Here is a 17711-nt window from a genome sequence, read left to right as displayed (position 1 = left end):
TCCTATTAAGATAAGGCAGAATAAAATCCTCGTATGCAATATATCCGAAATAGAATTCCACAGGACACTTGAAATCTTCTTCAATTTCAAGATGTTCCAGAGGGTGCGCCAAGTAACTGATCTCAAATTGCTGCCTTCAGCAACTAACGCCTGCAGTAATAACTTTGAACATGGTAGCTTTTCATCATCATCAACGGCGCAACAACCGGTATCAGGTCTACGGCTGCCTTAACAGGGAAGTCCAGACACCCCGGTTTTGCGCCGAGGTCCACCAATTCGATATCCCTAAAAGCTGTCTGGCGTCCTGATCTACTCCATCTCTCCATCTCAGGCCGGGTCTGCCTCGTCTTCTCTTTCCATAGATTTTGCACTTATAGACTTTTCGGGCTAAATCATCCTCGTTTATACGGATTAAGTGACCCTCCCACCGTAACCTGTCCAGCCGGATTTTATCCACAACCAGACAATCGTGGTATCGCTCATAGATTTCGTAGTTATGTAGGCTACTGAATCGACTATCCTCATGTGGGCGGATTATTCTCTCTCGAACGCGGCCAAGAGTTCGCAATTTTTCTTGTTAAGAGCCCAACTCTCCGAGGAATGCACAAGGACAGGCAAGATCATTGTCTTGTACAGTAAGAGCTTTGACCCTATGGTGAAACGTTTCGAACAGAACAGTTTCTGTAAACTGAAATAGGCTCTGTTGGCTGTCAACAACCATATGCGGATTTCATCGTCATAGCTTCTAACGGTTGTAATTTTCGACCCTAGATAGGAACTGCCAACGCTCTCAAAGTCTCCTATCTTTATTGTTTTCGTTTGACCAGTGCGATTCCATGTTGTTGGTACTTTCGTTTTTGGCGCTTACACCATGTACGTCGTCTTGGCTTCATTAATGTTCACCCAAGATCTCCCGCCGCCTGTTCGATCTGGATAAAGGTAGACTGTACATCTCGGGTTATACTTTCCATGATGTCAATATCGGCAATGTAGGCCAGTATAGTTGGGTGAACTTGAAGGAATGATGCCTCTCCCGTTTACTTCTGTATCGCGAATCACTTTCTCCTGGGCCAGCTTAAAGGGGGCGCACGATAGGGCATCTTCTTGTCCTATACTCTTATTGATGTTGAATGGTCTAGAGAATGATCCTGTTGCTTTTATCTGACCTCGCACATTGGTTAGATTCAACCTTGTCAGTCTTATCAATTTCGTCGGGTTACCGAATTCTCTATGCTATCATAATAATAATAATCGTTGGCACAACAATCCATATTGGATCAAGGCCTTGAAGTGTGTTAGAGCACTTCATTCAAGACCGTAACGGTACACTACAGAACACGGTAGGAGGCAATATGGTCAGCATTACGCTCGCCCGAGATTATTACCCTGATTTGACTCAGATACTCATTCACAGCTGAGTCGACTGGTATCCGACGTCAAATGACGATACAAATCCCACTGCCGCCAGCGAGATTTGAACCGCGACCTTCCGTACGACAGCCTTGTGCTTTAACCACTCAGCTATCCGGATGCTATCATAGGCGGCTTTAAAGTCGATGAAAAGATTGTGAAACTGATGTCCATATTCCAACAGTTTTTCCATCGCTTGCCACACAGAGAAAATCTGATCTTTTGCTGATTTACTTGGAATGAAGCCAATGATGTTGTGGGCGTATGGGGTTATCCGGTCTAGCAAGATAGTGGAGAACATCTTATAGATGGTACTCAGCAACGTGATACGCCTATAACTGCTGCACTGTGTGATATCTCCCTTTTTGTATATAGGACAAATAACGCCTTGTTGCCAGTCCTCAGGCATTGATTGGCTGTCCCACACTTTTAGCATGGTGTAATTGGTCGCCTTCATATTTAGCTAATTCGACAGTAATTCCATCGGCTCCTGGCGACTTATGGTTTTTAAGCGGCTGTATTGCACGGACTGTTTCTTCTATGCTTGGTGGTGGCAGCATTTGTCCATCGTCTTCAGTTGGCGGGACCTCGAACTCGCTGATATTTTGTTTCCTCAGTACTTCATCAAAATACTCAACCCATCACTCCAATATGCTCATTCTGTCGGAACTCAGATTTCCCTCTTTGTCTCGGTACGATGAGCAACAAGGTGTATAAGGCTTCATCCTGCTGACTTGTTGGTAAAACTTCCTTGCCTGGTGCGGTTGCTCCCTGTACTTTTCGAGTTCACAGAACTGATGGTTCTGCCAGGCTTCTTTTTTTCGTCTGTCAAATCGTTTAGGAGTTTGCGCGTGCTCGCGTTCTATCAAAATGCAACATTACTCGTTATTCAGCATTCTTCCGTTTCGTTGCTGGCTAGCATTCATCATCAAACTAGCCGTTCCCACTTTTCTTGCGGCTGGGGCCAAATATATTTGTGGCCATATCAATGATAACGCTCAACAGGTGGTTGTGGAGATCATTTGTTGATGCTTCATCTCCAAGATAGCTGTTAGCTGCAGTTATTGCGGCATCCATTTCCCCCTTATAGGTGTTACGGAGGGCTGTGTGTGTGCATAGCCTTTCGCTTATATTTTCAAAGCCGATAAGAGTAGGTTCCATTTTTTGGCTGTCTGTGAAACCTACTCCGAACATATGGTTTACTGGACGCCCGCTAAAATATATACTGTAGTGGCTCTTCTCCCGGAAACCGTTCCCTGTCCAGCGTATCTCTCACAACCCTGCTACATCAGCCTTATATTGGAACAGGGTATTGGCTAGCTGCTCAGCAGCTTTCGGTTTGCACAGGGAACGCACGTTCCATGAGCAAATGCGCAAGTCGTTATTCATTTGTCGTTGCCGGATTCGTCGTTTTAAATTCTATCCTGTCCGAGGCTCCTTCTGTGGCCTTGTAACTTCGGTTTTCCGTATAGGATTGTCAGGCCTTCCTAACTCCCAACCTGGCAGACCAGTTGGTACAATCTGTCCCATTTTTAGGCGCGGGTAATTCGCCTTTATCCTTCTACGTATGCAGTTTTTCATTAAAAAAAAACTCGCAGCGATTACCACATGGAGATGGAGGTAGGGTTTGGTAGTAAAGCTGTTGGTGTTGGTTCAGCAGGCGTTCCCCAGGCTTTATGAACCATCGTGAGTACGAATCCCCGTTACGCCCTGGGACCTATACTACCCTTTGACCGCGGGCTTTTCGGGAGGCGTTAAATGGCTCCGAGAACTGTCTTTCCGCTTCTGATGAACCGTTCTTTCTCATGATAATATGATTTCCAGATTATTCAGAGTTTGGATCGCCAATCTGATTCTTCTGTCAGTTTTAACAGTAACGGATGGTGGCGGTTTGAACTATTACCTGGTTTGACCATTCGAATTGGTGCTAACACAACTTCTCGGCGAAAATATAGATATTTGCAAGTTGAACTCTGTGAGAAAGTCTACTTTTTCTTCCATGGCGTTACAATGCGATGTTGATCCTGGACCTCCCAAAGTCTTCGTGTTCATTCTGCTCGGCCCATCGACCTTGTTCTTCAATTTCAAAAATCGAGGAACGTGTAGCTTTCGTTATCCGCTCAGTCTTCCCTTCCTTTTCGGAGTTTTCCTGGTGATCACTTTCCTTCCACCTCGCCTTTGAATAAGCGCCTGCGAATTTTTCTGGCATGCATGCTCTTCATAGGCTGCCCGCTATTTTTGAATTTTAATGTGGGTGAGGGCTTCTGGTTCGTCACACAATAGGTTCAATTTATTGTTGTATCTCATATGCCATCTGGCATCCTTCCCTGAACCAAAAATTCTTCATTGGTGGGCTCGAGGTTCGACAGCATTGATTTTTTTGCTCTTCGGCTTGCTTCATGGTCATGCCTCGCTGGTGTAGCAAAAGGCAGGCCGAATTGAAATTTTATATATTGTGAACTTTGTTTTCCTGGATATATTTTCAGTTTTCAAAATTAGCAGTGCAGGATAAAATATTTTGTTGGCAAGCATGATCCAACTTTTGATTTCGTTTATTTCGTTATTGTCTTTTATTAGAGTTGTGATTAAGTACACAAAAGTGTCAGTTTCTTCAAAGTTCATTTGATTAATATCTTTTTTTGGTTTACGTCATGATTTCTTCTCAACATCTATTTCTGTCCGGATGGTTAGAGTGGTTAGAGCGCTGGGCTGTCGTAGCGGAAGGTCGCGGTTCAAATCTCGCGGGGGGCAGAGGGATTTTTATCGTGACTGGATGTCGGACACCAGTCGAATCAGCTGTGAATGAGTATCTGAGTCAAATCAGGGTAATAATCTCGTGCGAGCGTAATGCTGACCACATTGCCTCCCACAGCGTACTGTAGTGTACCGTTACGGTCTTGAATGAAGTGTTCTAACGCACTTCAGCTTCCTCGAGCTTTGCAAGGGCTCCTCCACAGTCTCTTTCCGTGCCAGAATATTTATATCATTCGCATAGGCCACTATCTGTAATAATTTATACAGCATATCATTCAGATCCACTGATATTTTTCAGATTATGGAGTCTAGAATGATATTAAGTAATATCGGGGCCTTTACTTCGGAGTCTGCGCCGAAATATCCAGCTGGTTTCGTATTTTTAATCAGTTTCCATGGAATTTTTAATTTCATCAATACAATACCGACCAGTCGATACTATCGCATGGACTGCTTGAAATCAATCAAAATTTAGTGTATATCAAAGTTATATTTCTAAGTCTTCTCCAGTGTATTAGCTTGCGCAGAATATTTGATGAACCAGTAACTTTCCACGTTAAAATCCTCTCAGGTATTGACCAACAATGTTTTTTGAGAAGGTTTTTAGCGTTCTTACTATTATTTTTGACAGTGCTTCATAAGATGCATTTTCTAGAATAAATCTTCTGCCATAGTTTCAACACATCAAATATTGTTTATGACCTCAAGCTTGGTCATGATCATTGTCCTTTCTTTAGGGAGACCCACAGATGTTTCATCCATACCGGCGCTTAGTTGTCTCTCAGCATTTTTAGTGTATCCTTGACTTCTTCGAGTGTAGGTTTTAGGACAAGTGCTTGTACGGCCTCTCTCTCTCCGCACATCAGAAACTGAATGGTGGCATTGAGTAGCTCTTAGAAATATACTATCGATTTTTAACTACCCCATGCCTTAGACAACACTCTTACCTACATTCCTGCAAAATATGGTTCTGGGCTGGAATCCTGTTGCCATTCTTTACATTAATTTGTACGGGAATTTTAAATTACGACTATTACTGATATCATTCAATCGGCAAATCCCGTCATTTATATGATTTTCTTTTTACTTTCCGCAGACTTGCTCAGCGATACGTCTTAATTCTACGTATTTGTCTCGTTTGGCCCTCGTGGTTCGCTTCTGATATTGTTTATGTCCAGCGTTTTTATCATTGATTGCCTTCTGGCACTCGTCGTCAACGCATCCGCTTCTTTTGCGCCACGGTTCCTGTTCGATGACATTCTTTACAGCAGTTTTCGCTGCGTCTTTTAACGGATTTCCCTTCTCAATGTTATCGACATTCTGGTATCGGTTCAACGTCTCCAGGATTGGTATCCTAAAGCTTCAACATATTTCGATGCCATTTCTTCATTCTGGAGCTTTTCAATATCGCACCTGATGGCGTGAATATCTTGCTCTGATGGAATAGTCATCGCTGTTTCAATTTGTACCGTGATATGAGAGTACGTCAAGGATGTTCGTTTCTCAATGGGAACCAGATCAATCCCGCAAGGGATTGTTGGAAAAGATGGGTATCACCCGAAACGCACAAATTTTTCATTGATTGGTTTGAAGTGTTTGATGTTGCTTGTAAAATGCTTGTGGAAAACCACGGGTAAGCCGAATTTCCGCGGTCCACACTTTTTGCGTTTTGGAAATAGTGTGCTTCTGAGAACCAAATACCTCACTGCTCAATAATTTAATTTTCCGGATAGCCAAGGCATCTATCTTGTACTTTCCGACCTGGTCAATGATTGCAAACTCGTAGCCTTTCTATGCTACCGTGGCCGTCATAATATTTCCGATCCGATCTTAGGCTCAATTTCCGGTTTCATGACGATAGTATACTGTGAGCAGGTTGTTAGTCTATTGCACAGCCCATAACTTGGAACGCCAGCCATAGATGGGCCATGTTTTACGCATCGAACTCGCGGTTCCCCCTATCTCGCCTTCTACTTTGCATTGACCAGGACTTACCAACGTGGAGGCAGGATTTGGTAGTAGGGCAGTACTTAGGTATTTCTTGAGAATTGCAGTGCTGCGTTTGTAACCTCTTTGATACATATACTACAGGCCAAGCCCTAGAAAGTCTGATTTATCGCTTTTAGTTGCTGCCACTGCTTGTGCAGACTCAATTGGGTCCTGTTAACTCCAATCAACAACCATTGAACCAGAAAAGTCCTAGTATCAATATTTTAGGATCATCGAAAGTGTTCGAGATTAGAAAAAGTACTCTAGAATTCAGATAACCCTCAACCTGGCCGAGGGCAATTCGACATTTTTAAAAAATAGGAATAATATTTGCTTCGCTGAATACACATTTCGGGTATTTCATTGTGAAATCCTAGAGATCTACGCATGAATATATTTCTTAGCGACAGCGTCCGTCCCGGATGTACTAGGTGTACAACTATATAATGTTTTTTTCAAAACTCGGAAAAATGCTAAAAAGTATGCCACGTTGTTATCACACGTTCTTCCCATCTTTAAGGTAATTTCGTGGATAGCATACAGTACAAATCTTCCCCCTTCCCCATGAACCGTTCATCGAGGCATAATTTCAAAACTTTGCACGAATCAAAATGCTGCTTAGCGAGTACTCGACCGAACTATGCAAGCAAGTGACAATCGGCAGGAGCTAAATTTGGGGAGTAATCCGCATGGAAAAGAACGCTTCAGCTCAGTATTAACCTCACTAGTATTAACCATTTCAACGAACTTGAAGAAGTTATTATAAATCATACCCTTCTGGTCCTGCTAAATATGTAGCCCCGTCCTCCTACCAAATCGATTCGGTTTTGCGGTCATTGTACATTGTACGCCTGGGCCCATCCAGGATTTTTCCATAGGAGATTCTCAAAAAATCTGCTTTTCGCCTCTATTAACGTCGCAATTCAAGAAAAACTGTCTTTTGAATCATTCAAATCATATGGTGGCCGTCCATTTTCCATTTTTCGCACTCTACGTACAACTCTACATCTTCGTATCCTTCTGGCATTTTCCCGCATACCTTATCTGAAAAATTGAAGTCACCATCCTTAAATCGTCGCAATCAGTGGTGTCCTGCGATTTAGTTTGCTTACCATAAGAATTTCAAAATAATTGGAACGACAGCTGCAGTTTTCAAAAAATAAACAATGTCAAAACGAGGGGTTTGATAACCTGAACAGCAAGAATATTTCCCACCAGTTTTTGAATCTGATTGTTCATGTATATAACACATAAACAACGACGCGGCTCGCTTCTAATCATCTTCCGAACATCGCATCCTGAAATAATTCCGGGCAGGTGTCATTTCCTATTTCCTTTAAGATAACTTCGATATCCTTAGTAAACTCAACCTTCTGTAGCAATTATAGCATACCAGCAACGAAAAATTAGAACATATCGACAAAAAATCGAGGTCATTGCTGACGACCTCTGTAGCGATCTCTTTGACCAACAGCCATTGTAACTCTTTCCACTGAAAGGGATGCCTTCCTAAATAACGAGGTTTAATGCCTTTGGAGGCACACTTTCCTGAATTGGCCTTTGAGCTAATGTAAGCCCGAGTCGCACTACGTATCTTCAGCTGGTCCGCATGCTCACTAATATCGTTATTCAGGTTCGTTGTCGATGTCACCCTTCATCCCCAACTTCGGAAGCATAGACTTTCTTTTCAAATGCCTTACAAAAGTCCTCATAAAAATTAAGATACATTCCGTAATCCTCTTTTGTCTTGGGATAGAAGATCGTGTCATAGGCAAATTCCGTGGCATCAGAAAAATCATTCAGTTTGCATTGGTACTTCTTCGAATGATGGATTCACCGTGGGTCTGGAAGCTCGACTTTTTATTGTCTTCACTGTGTCAAAATTGCTTCCAGAGGAATGTAGTCCCGGGCATTGTTTGTCAAATCTTCTGCAACTGTATTTTGATTGGAACGATCATTGGTGCAGGTTACTGCAAAGGATAGAAGAAACCAAAAATATTTTACAATATCTTACGCTTGGTTAAAATGTCAGTCGAATTGTATTTTGATGTTGTCAATGAATGTTTCTTGCGCTATTTCATGCAGTCCAAATTTCTCTGATTCGACCGATTTCCTATGATCTAAATTGAAATATTTTTGCATCGCCTTATGATATATCATTCCTCATCGCATTGCCTTTCCAACTGTCTAGAACGTAAAGCCTTACTTCCAGTTTTTCCAATCGAGTTAAGCTAAGGTCATATTTGAAAGGTAATATAAATTCCTCTCTACGATTGATGAGTCAAGAAATAGTTGAGTGTGACCCACCGTAGATATGTTAGATGCGAAGGTTGTATTCGCTTTTGACTTAATAGGAACCTTGCCGAACAGCATCCAGTCCAACCTTGTGTTCTGAACAAGGAACGGTTTTCCCCCTTTGATTCAGAACTCTATGATCTCTTCAAAGACTTTGTAGTCCTAGAATTAAAATGAAAGCCGATTTGCTGGTGGAATTCTATCTGCGAGTTGCAGCTGCTTGCTCCATTTAGATTTAGGCTAGTCAGACCTTCATAAGGAAGAAATGTCTTGAGTTCCAAATTGTGAGAGAAATTAGGTGTGTTTTGAATTTTAATTCTCTGCCAGGCCAATACTTCAAATCGTGACCAGGGTAATGACTTTTTGGCAGGCCTAATTGATCGGCTGGACTTAATGATATTTTACATCAAACATTGGAGTTATTCAAAGATGGTAGTGCTGTCCCAAGTAGAACGATATGTACAACGAATTCCCCTTACTGGCTGCCAGTGTTGCTGGTTAACCCCTTTTGAAAACGGAGCGGATCAGATGATCTTTATACAATTTGAAACTGCTTCCTTTTACTCAGCAAAGCGAAGTCTTCTCCTATAGAACGTGCAAAGAAAAGAAAAGTGTGAATAGTGCACACTCTGCAAAAATGTGCCTAGTAGATGGCAGGAAAGGCTGCTCCTGAAGTCAATAAATTTAGTAAACCCCTGGTTCTATTCTTTTCAATTAGAGCTCTTAAACCCCTTACGCCTCTATTCTTCACTGTATACTGAAGTACGGATCATCCGCCTCCAGCAAATTTGGCTCGGAGATTTTCGGAGATACCAATTTTTCGAGCTTCTGAAACCAGTTTGAAAGATACGTAAAAGATATTGCGGTAGGTTCACCTTTTTTGTAGTTGTCAGTTTCTTTCGTAATACCTCTCTGACCAGTTAACACCTGGTCAACCGTAAATAAAATGAGGATGATTATGAAAATTGTACATGTTCTTAGATTGATTCGATTATGTCGCTAGGCAGTTCGTAAGCTGGATTCCTGGCAATGCGGGTGTGCTCAAACAGCAGGCGCACAAATACAGATATATATTTGTATTGATGTTTCTCAACTCCTTCACTCGTTTTTTAATAATACTCTATTGACCGTGGATAGATCAGAAATGAAAATGTTAAACAGAGGACGACCTAAAGGACTACCTTGTATACACCAAGGGATACAAAAATGGACTTGGATAGATGCTCGTGAAACTTGACAAACAGAGTTCTATCGAAAAGATGGTGTTGAAGTCAAACCAGTAAGGAGACATGAAGAGTGAATGAAGAGTTATAACTGCTGATTGTAACAGGCTCACTTGGAAGGCAATTGTGAATGGCGATGAGAACTTCGTCTCCTCTGGAAACTGTGTTCTTAGGATTGTTGTCAGTCTACTTTACTTCGTTTTTATAAGAATCGTTCAACCAACTCTCACGATAGCAAGTGCTAAGTGTCAAGGTTAGGCATCTGAAAATACCTAATCGATTTCTTCTTACAGTTTTTTGGAGGAGCAAAAAGAGCAATAAATTTCTTAAGTGCTTTGGATGTGTTTTGGGGTTGTGGCGACCGCCAGCTGTTGGACTCTTCGGAGCCCGACGCCGGGCCCCCTTTTGTGACGCGACAAAAGCAAATCCTAAATCTTCTGCAGTCCGCGATGCGGTGAATCTGATTAGATGTTCGTTGCTCGTTAGTCGAACCCAATCTCAGATAATGAAAAGCTCTGTGCTCCATTAAAGTCTCAATAATAACAGGCCGACCGTAGTTTTTACAGCGAGCGTTTCGCATGCTCGAGAAGAGTGAAAGCTATTCAGATGATCGCTTGCCATTACAATGTTACCTTTCGGAAGACTCTCCTGAGCTGCATGTAGTTAATTATATAAAGCATCCCCGTTGGTACTTACCACTGTACAACTTCAATGGTCATTCAAGTAGATTGGAATCGTGTAGTCCGTATCCTGTCACAAATCTGTTCCCAGGGTACAAAATATCGGCAATGGATCCTATTTCTAAGCTTTTCAAGGGACAAAAGCACACTGCTACCAAAGGTTGAGAAGTACTTTTCGGAGTCCCACCATTTCATTAGAAAAGCCATTTCCTATTCAAAGCGTATTTAACGGATCAATAGTTTTGATATTTGAATTTGTGCTGCGTCACAAATTTCTCTCCTATTTTTAGGACCTTGCTCAATGTGCAAAAAACTTGTTTTTTACCTCGTGAGTAGTCGTAGTTTATACCCAAGAACTTTGCTAGACACAATCTGAAGCAAAATAGCATTTTGTCCCCAAAACCTTGTGAATTCCCGTAAGTTTTTGAAAGACGTTTTCCATATTTCCGAGAAGGTTAGATATTGGAAAAAGGTTGCTGCATGAATGGTATATACGGCTATACAGCTAACTCATCCCAATGTGCGAGCATTAGGTACACTGAACTCAGTTAGCATCTTGGTTTCGAAAGTCTCTTATCCGGTTGTTTGTGCGTTGTGAGGGCTTCGGAGAGCTCTTTGAGCTGGCGATCTCTTTGTCCCCAATTCGGGTGTCCAAAGAAGCAGATGTTAAGGAAGATTCGCATCCCAATGAACTTGAGACATACATGTACTTTTATGTACCAGTACCTCCCCTGAAAATTGGAAGGTGCTGATAAACATCGTCACCCTTTTGTGTTGGTTATATCCCAGATTCTATTCTGAGGCATGGCTATTTGAGGAAACCTAAAATTTCTAGTGCAATTTTCAAAAAGCCAGTCGAAATTAATCTTATTACCCCATCCTTTTGTCAGTTGACACCTAAGTACTGCCAGTACAAATTTTGGAAGCTGTCGTCCGTCTCGGAATTGCCTTAAACCTTCGGCTTAAAGACAAATCTAAACCTCTTGGTATTTGCGAGTTTTTGCACTTTTCCAATTTATGTAGGCAGTCTTGTATCATAGAATTGCAGCTTTTCTCGCTCCATTAAATATCTCGGGATGGCGTCAATATCTTATATCCCAACAAACAAGAAATTTTCCTGGAATTCCGAAAGAAAGTTGGTTCAGAACGAATCGGAGTTGGATATTAGCGTCTTGTTTAACAAGCTGTGCCGTCGGTTCACATTCCATCTGGGAAATGAAAAGCTGTAAATTTTGTGAAGTTTGTAATCTCTGTCTTATGCCTCTTGGAACGTTTGAAAGGATAAATTTGCTCCATTGTTTTCGGATTCTTTTATTCTTCGATGGTCTGTATTCTTTTACTTTATATGCCTTTTTGACTAACTTCCCATTTACTGTGGCTGACCATAAGACGGTGGTTTGTGGAGTACAATACATAGATGTTCTAAATATCTGGATACGCCCCCAGAATTACTAAAATATAACCATATTGATCGAGATCTCTGGGAGCATCTGGGAGACATTTCTGAACTTGAGGCGGAATGGCTTTTCCTTTAAAGAGGCTGAACGGATTGTAATTTTAGCTGGCCTTGGAAAGGTCCAGCATTGGCAAAATCAATTATATGTGTAATTTTTTGGAACAGATCCGATATCTTCTTTTTCTTCAGCCTTCGTCCCATTTACAAACAGGGTCGGCTGGTCGTGATCGGTTTCGCCATTTGGTTCTATTAAAAGCCTGATCGGGATGTAATCGCGAGCCTTTCAAATTCCCATCCAGCGTATCACGCCACCGTTATTTCGGCCGACCTTTTGGTCACTTACATACCATCGACTTTGATGTTCAGACCAATCTTTGCGAGTGAATTCCTATTATTATTTATCTCGCAATTTTGCCATGATCGGTGCCACTAGTCCAACGCAACATCTTCGTCTCCATTACCGCAAGACGCAATTCATTGTATTTTATATTCGGCCAACACTCAGAACCATAAAAACTGACAGGACGGACGACATCGAGGTAAATTTTAGATTCGAGATGTTCGTTGATCACCAAGAACATCAGTTGTGGAACGCCACATCCACATTCACTCAGGTTGCGTTAATGCGTTAAGCAATTTCATAATGCAGTTCTCCATTGACTAATAGAATTGACACGAGATATTTAAATCGCTCAGTTCTGTTCAGGTCACTGCCGCTGACAGTGATTGTGACTGCTTCATGAGGATCGGTCGTCAAAAATTCAATTTTATTTAGATTCAATCTGAGACCGTGTTACCTAAGGCGATTATTCCATTCTCGTATAAGTTGCTTGAGATCATTTTTGCTATTAGTCACAAGGGAAATATCATCTGCATAGAGCAGCTCTTGACACACCCGGCTTGATTCACGGTTCGCCGCGAATACAGTCGTCAAGAATAAATTCAAAAAACTTCATGGTAAGAGACAGCAGCCGAATCGGACGGTAATTGGAACATTCCGCTGGACTACCTTTTTTTTCCATATTGGAACTGCGTTACTTTCTTGCCAGTCAGAATGTGTTCTTCCCTCCTAAATAACCAGATTAAAGAATTCCTGGAGCCACAGTGTTGGGTCCCAACTTTCCGCTTTCCAGAGCTCAGATACTTTTCCCCATTTCATTCGTCTTATTGCTTCCTGAACTTCAGCACCTGTCCAGTGTACATAATCCCACGGTCTTCTTAAGACACGGATTGATTTTGCGACTACAATCAGAGGAGCACATAGACAAGCACAACGATAGCAGTTATACTAGTTATAAGTGCACGGCTCAGTTTATTCACACTGGTGGATGCAAGGCCTACCTAAATTTCTACCGAACTTTGGAGTATGGCACCCGTGTTGAACCACAACACCACGTTTGAGGCCCGAAGCTCTCTTGTTCTCTTGAAGATAACCAACAACCCCCATGACGGTCCCACAAAGGGACCAACTGCAAAAAACCAAGCTGAATTCACATGTTCCAGGATTCCTCCTGAAAAGTGAGAATTCAAGGGCTATCCCGGTTTCCACGAGACCAGTATATCCCTGGTAAGGTTTCTTGACCAAAGCCGCTTCAGATGAGTCCCCGTGCAGACTCAAGCCTGATCGCCCTAATTAAGCTATAAAGCATTCGCCTTCTGCATTACGGCCAGCAAGTCAAAGAGAATACAGCGCTTTCCGGTGCCACTACGGGAAGGTTCTCCACAGCCATTTGGCTGTGTTTCGGCCGACAGTGTTGCTGCCCCTGTCTTCCTAGCCGCCACCAAATGTCTTGACAGGTAAAACTGCTCCAAATGTCGGCATTGATTGTGGAAGTGGAGGATGAACAAATCCTTCAGTTGAAATCCGTGGCGGCTCGACGGTCGGTAAAGAAAGCACCGTTCTTGTCATTAATGCAACGAAAGTGTTCGATATCCTGTTTGCATTTATGTCGGCTTTTTATAACTCAATCTCTATTCCGAGTGTCCATTTGATCGAAAATATCTCTGTAATGGACCACTCGAATGACAACGATCCCTGTCTTTGCTTCCCGGTTGGCATTCTTATAAATTTGCAAATTGGCGAGCATTTTATGGTCGAGAAACTTGTGGTAGAGGGGTTTCCTTCCATGGACCTTTTTTTTGAACATTATCATTCTAAAGCCAAGTAACTCGGTTGATGCACCGTTTATCTGGCTTGGTGACTCCGAGCGTTGCAGAGGCCGCTTTATGGAACGTGCCTTTAATTTGGTTACACGACTCTTCCGCATTCGTAATGCTCTAAAGAAGCCGCCGAGGCAGTGCCTTCCTCACGCTATTTTATCGGTGGCTTAATTCGCAAGACGGTAATCAACGCCCGATGTTGAAGTGCGATGGTCTGATAGGCTAAGGAGCATCATATGAAGTGCTATACATCAACGGTGATTCGGAGATAAAGGAGAGGGACGTTTTCTGTCACCAACCACATGTAGTTCAGGATAAGCTGACATGTAATAGTGGCAAGTAATCTGAATGCCAAGGTGGCTTCTGACAACACTTTACTCTTACTGTGAATTCAGAAAACTTTTTGGTGACCTTAAAAATAAAGGTCACAGTTTCCCAGTTCTCTCCGATTAGATGGAGTTTGTTTTCAGAAAGTCCTGTGACTTGGGATTCAAAAATACACCGAAAGTATTCCCCATTTGTCCTAAAAGGGGACTAAAAGAGATCTGGGCTACCAACTTGCAAACGAAAAGCATCGATGAAAGTAAGGGTAAGAGCTTTATTGTTGGCTTCAAACGGATGAGTATATGGCGTGGATAATTATGAGACGTTCAACGGGGTTTGCGTTGCTTCAAAATAAATTCCACTATTGCACCGGTGAGGGGACAAGAACGAACAACTTTTCTATCAAATACCGCATCATAAAGGAGCTTTCAAGATGGTGTCAACCTTTGGATATTCCTTTGAGAGAGCAGCTTAGTTGGTAAAAGGAACACTTGATCACGATTCTGGATGACATGGTAAGGAACCGTAACTGCTCCTCTAAACTATAACTGCCATCAACGGGCTCAAATGGAATAAAGCTGCTGGTTTTGATGATCTCTCTGCCGAAATCTTCAGTGCAATTCTTGCTATTTTTTTGCAGTGTTGTTGAATGTGAAATCTTTTTCAGTTAGGGAAAACATGGTATGATCGTAAAGGCACCCGTCCTGAATTCGATACTAATGGGATATTTGCGCGCTCCCTTCTGTCGCGAAAATATTAGCTAAAATCATCCTGGAACGCATTAAGGAATACCTTGACCGACTCTTGTACCAATCATATTAGCACCCTCCAGATTATCGTGGTGTGATTCGCGACTCCACATTGATTCCAAGAAAGCTTCCGATTGCGAGAACAGGAAGTGCATCTGGAATGCTCTAAGTAGAAGGAGAATTCCAGAGAAACTACTAGATATAATCAGAGCAACATATCATGGCCGGAAACGTCTCGTGGTAGATGGACGTAAAGTCTTCATCCTGCCTTGGTTTGAGGGCGGGGGGGAATTCAGTGAACTATATCATCTTTCCTCAGACACTTCGGCTGCGCTGGTGATATCAGTGTGCACTGTCCCAGGGTCAGTGACCTTGGACCACATGGCTGTGGATTGTGAAAACGAGGCAAACAGAGTCGGACTTAAAATAACGACCAACAAATGTATTAATGGGGAGAACATTGGAAGCGTTTATTCATTTTGCAGAACTATAATTTTTTCTCCTGGCGAAAGCGGCAGCGAACTTGATGCCACTAGATGCACAGCCATCACTAAATACACTTTGTGTTTTGCCAGAAATTTGGAAATGCAACATCACAACGCTAGCATCAAGTTGAGGTTGTTTCGCACTAGTGATTCCTCTGTGCTCTTATATGGGAGTAATACATGGAACGTGAACGCCACTGTTACTCAAAGGCTGCAGACTTTCATCAATTCATGTCTGCATCATGTCATCGGAGCATTCTCGTCTAAGATAAGGCTGATGGTGTACAGGCCAAATATCCGTGGATGTGTTGATTACGAAGGAGTTATGGAACTGAATAGGTCACATATTAAAGAAGAGCGACAACTCCTTTGTGGGTTATGACATGTCATAAAGTGAAGTATGTAGCGTTGAGTTGAGGGTGAGTTCAAAGTTCTCTGAAAATCGTGAGAGGAGTTGAAACGCATTGCGGGGAACCGTGAGCGATGGCATGTAGATGTAGTCAGACCGCTATTCAGCTCTTGTTAAATTAAAGAAGCTGCCTGCTGGAGAGTCATAATGGAAGAAGTCTTGGCTCCTGCGGTTGAACATAGAACTGCAATTCTTGACTGTTTGTAGAAACTTCGCATCAAACACAAAAGTTTGTGTTTATCGACTTAATAATAGCGCAGTATCCCAATATATTCCTCTCAAGATGGTAGGATGGGTTTACCTCCAAGATCGCACTTAATTTTATTTTCGCACAACATTAGCTTATAGGATTCCCTTCTCGTCATTCCGCACTGAATGTGTCTAAAAAAGCTTGTCTTCAACGTTTGGGGAAATGATGAGCATATCCATATAGAGTCTACCAGGTTCTTTTCGGTTAATCGGTTAAATTTAACAAAAATCGACGGAAAGCAATGGTTCTACCGATGATTGCATATTGAACTCCAAACTTTTATGCAAAGTTCCGCGTGGTTATCAAAGAGTTTTCCTCGTCTTAGCCTACTGCGCGTTTTTCATCAGGATTTCCCACCTTCCAAGACTTGTCTTTCAAACAGAGTATTCCCTTTCAGAACCTAATAGCCACCTTTTTTTTGAAAACTATCTAAAAATTTTCGGGAATCTATGAACCTCTATATCGCGATCAGAACCCGGACTAATGCAGGGTCTCTGTTGAGTCGATAGATTTTCACAAAATGTCCTTGAAAGATACTAACAACCTGTCAGTCTTTTATAGGGTTTTATTGCGGCACATCGCAGGCGCGAACCTAGGCGCCAATATGAATTCGCCTCCACCGATGCATTCAATGGCCCCAGAAACAGCTAAAAGAGTGACATGAGGTTGAGGTGGCAAATGTCCGAAAGTTTCGCAACATCACTACCGAAAGTAGTTTCCAAGCCGGTGAAGCACGATGTGCCCTATATCAATACTAACGCTGTTGCTCAAAGGTGCGTCCTCTTTCACCCATGAAGTTTGCCTTTGTGAAGAGCGAGTTCGAAAATTTGATCTGGGTATCTGCAGAACAATTGTTGGTCTTCTCCACTTCATATGGTCCCTAATACGATCGGCGAATGGCGGCCATGAGGAGATTATAGGCGTCTGGACGCTCAGACAGTTCCAGACCGATATCTCATACCACTCATCAATGATCTAGTGCACAAGATCACTAACGAATTGTCGTGTTTTTATGACTTTGGATCTATCCAAGGCGTACCACCAAATCACAGTAGCTCCCGAAGACATTCCGACATTCCGTTATTTGCACACCTTCCGGACTTTTCGAGGTCACTAGGATGGCTTTCGACTTGCAACACTGCGCAGACTTTCCAGAGGTTCATCCACTCTATTTTATGAAACTTAAACTTTTGTTTCGCATATATGGATGATGTTTTGGTCGCTTTCGTTTCCGAATCTAAGCACTTAGAGCCTCTCGAGTGCTTTTTTCAAGGTTTCCTTGAGGCCGAACTTGTCTTAAACGTTGGAAAATGCAAATTTCTACAGAAGCAGGAGGAATTTCTCGGTCACTTAGTTACCCCTGACGGTATCCAACCTGACCCATTAAGAGTTTTCCACTAATAGCCACGATGAAGGATCTGCCAAGGTTTTGGGGCATGTTAAATTTCCATCGTCATTTCTTGCCCAGGACCGCTCATCATTAAGCGATCCAGAACGCCTACTTGTCTGGCGTTCAAGATTAAAGAC

Source organism: Hermetia illucens, chromosome 3 (genome assembly GCF_905115235.1).
Source record: "Hermetia illucens chromosome 3, iHerIll2.2.curated.20191125, whole genome shotgun sequence".
Classification (NCBI taxonomy): domain Eukaryota; kingdom Metazoa; phylum Arthropoda; class Insecta; order Diptera; family Stratiomyidae; genus Hermetia; species Hermetia illucens.
Note: the sequence above shows the minus strand (reverse complement) of the source record.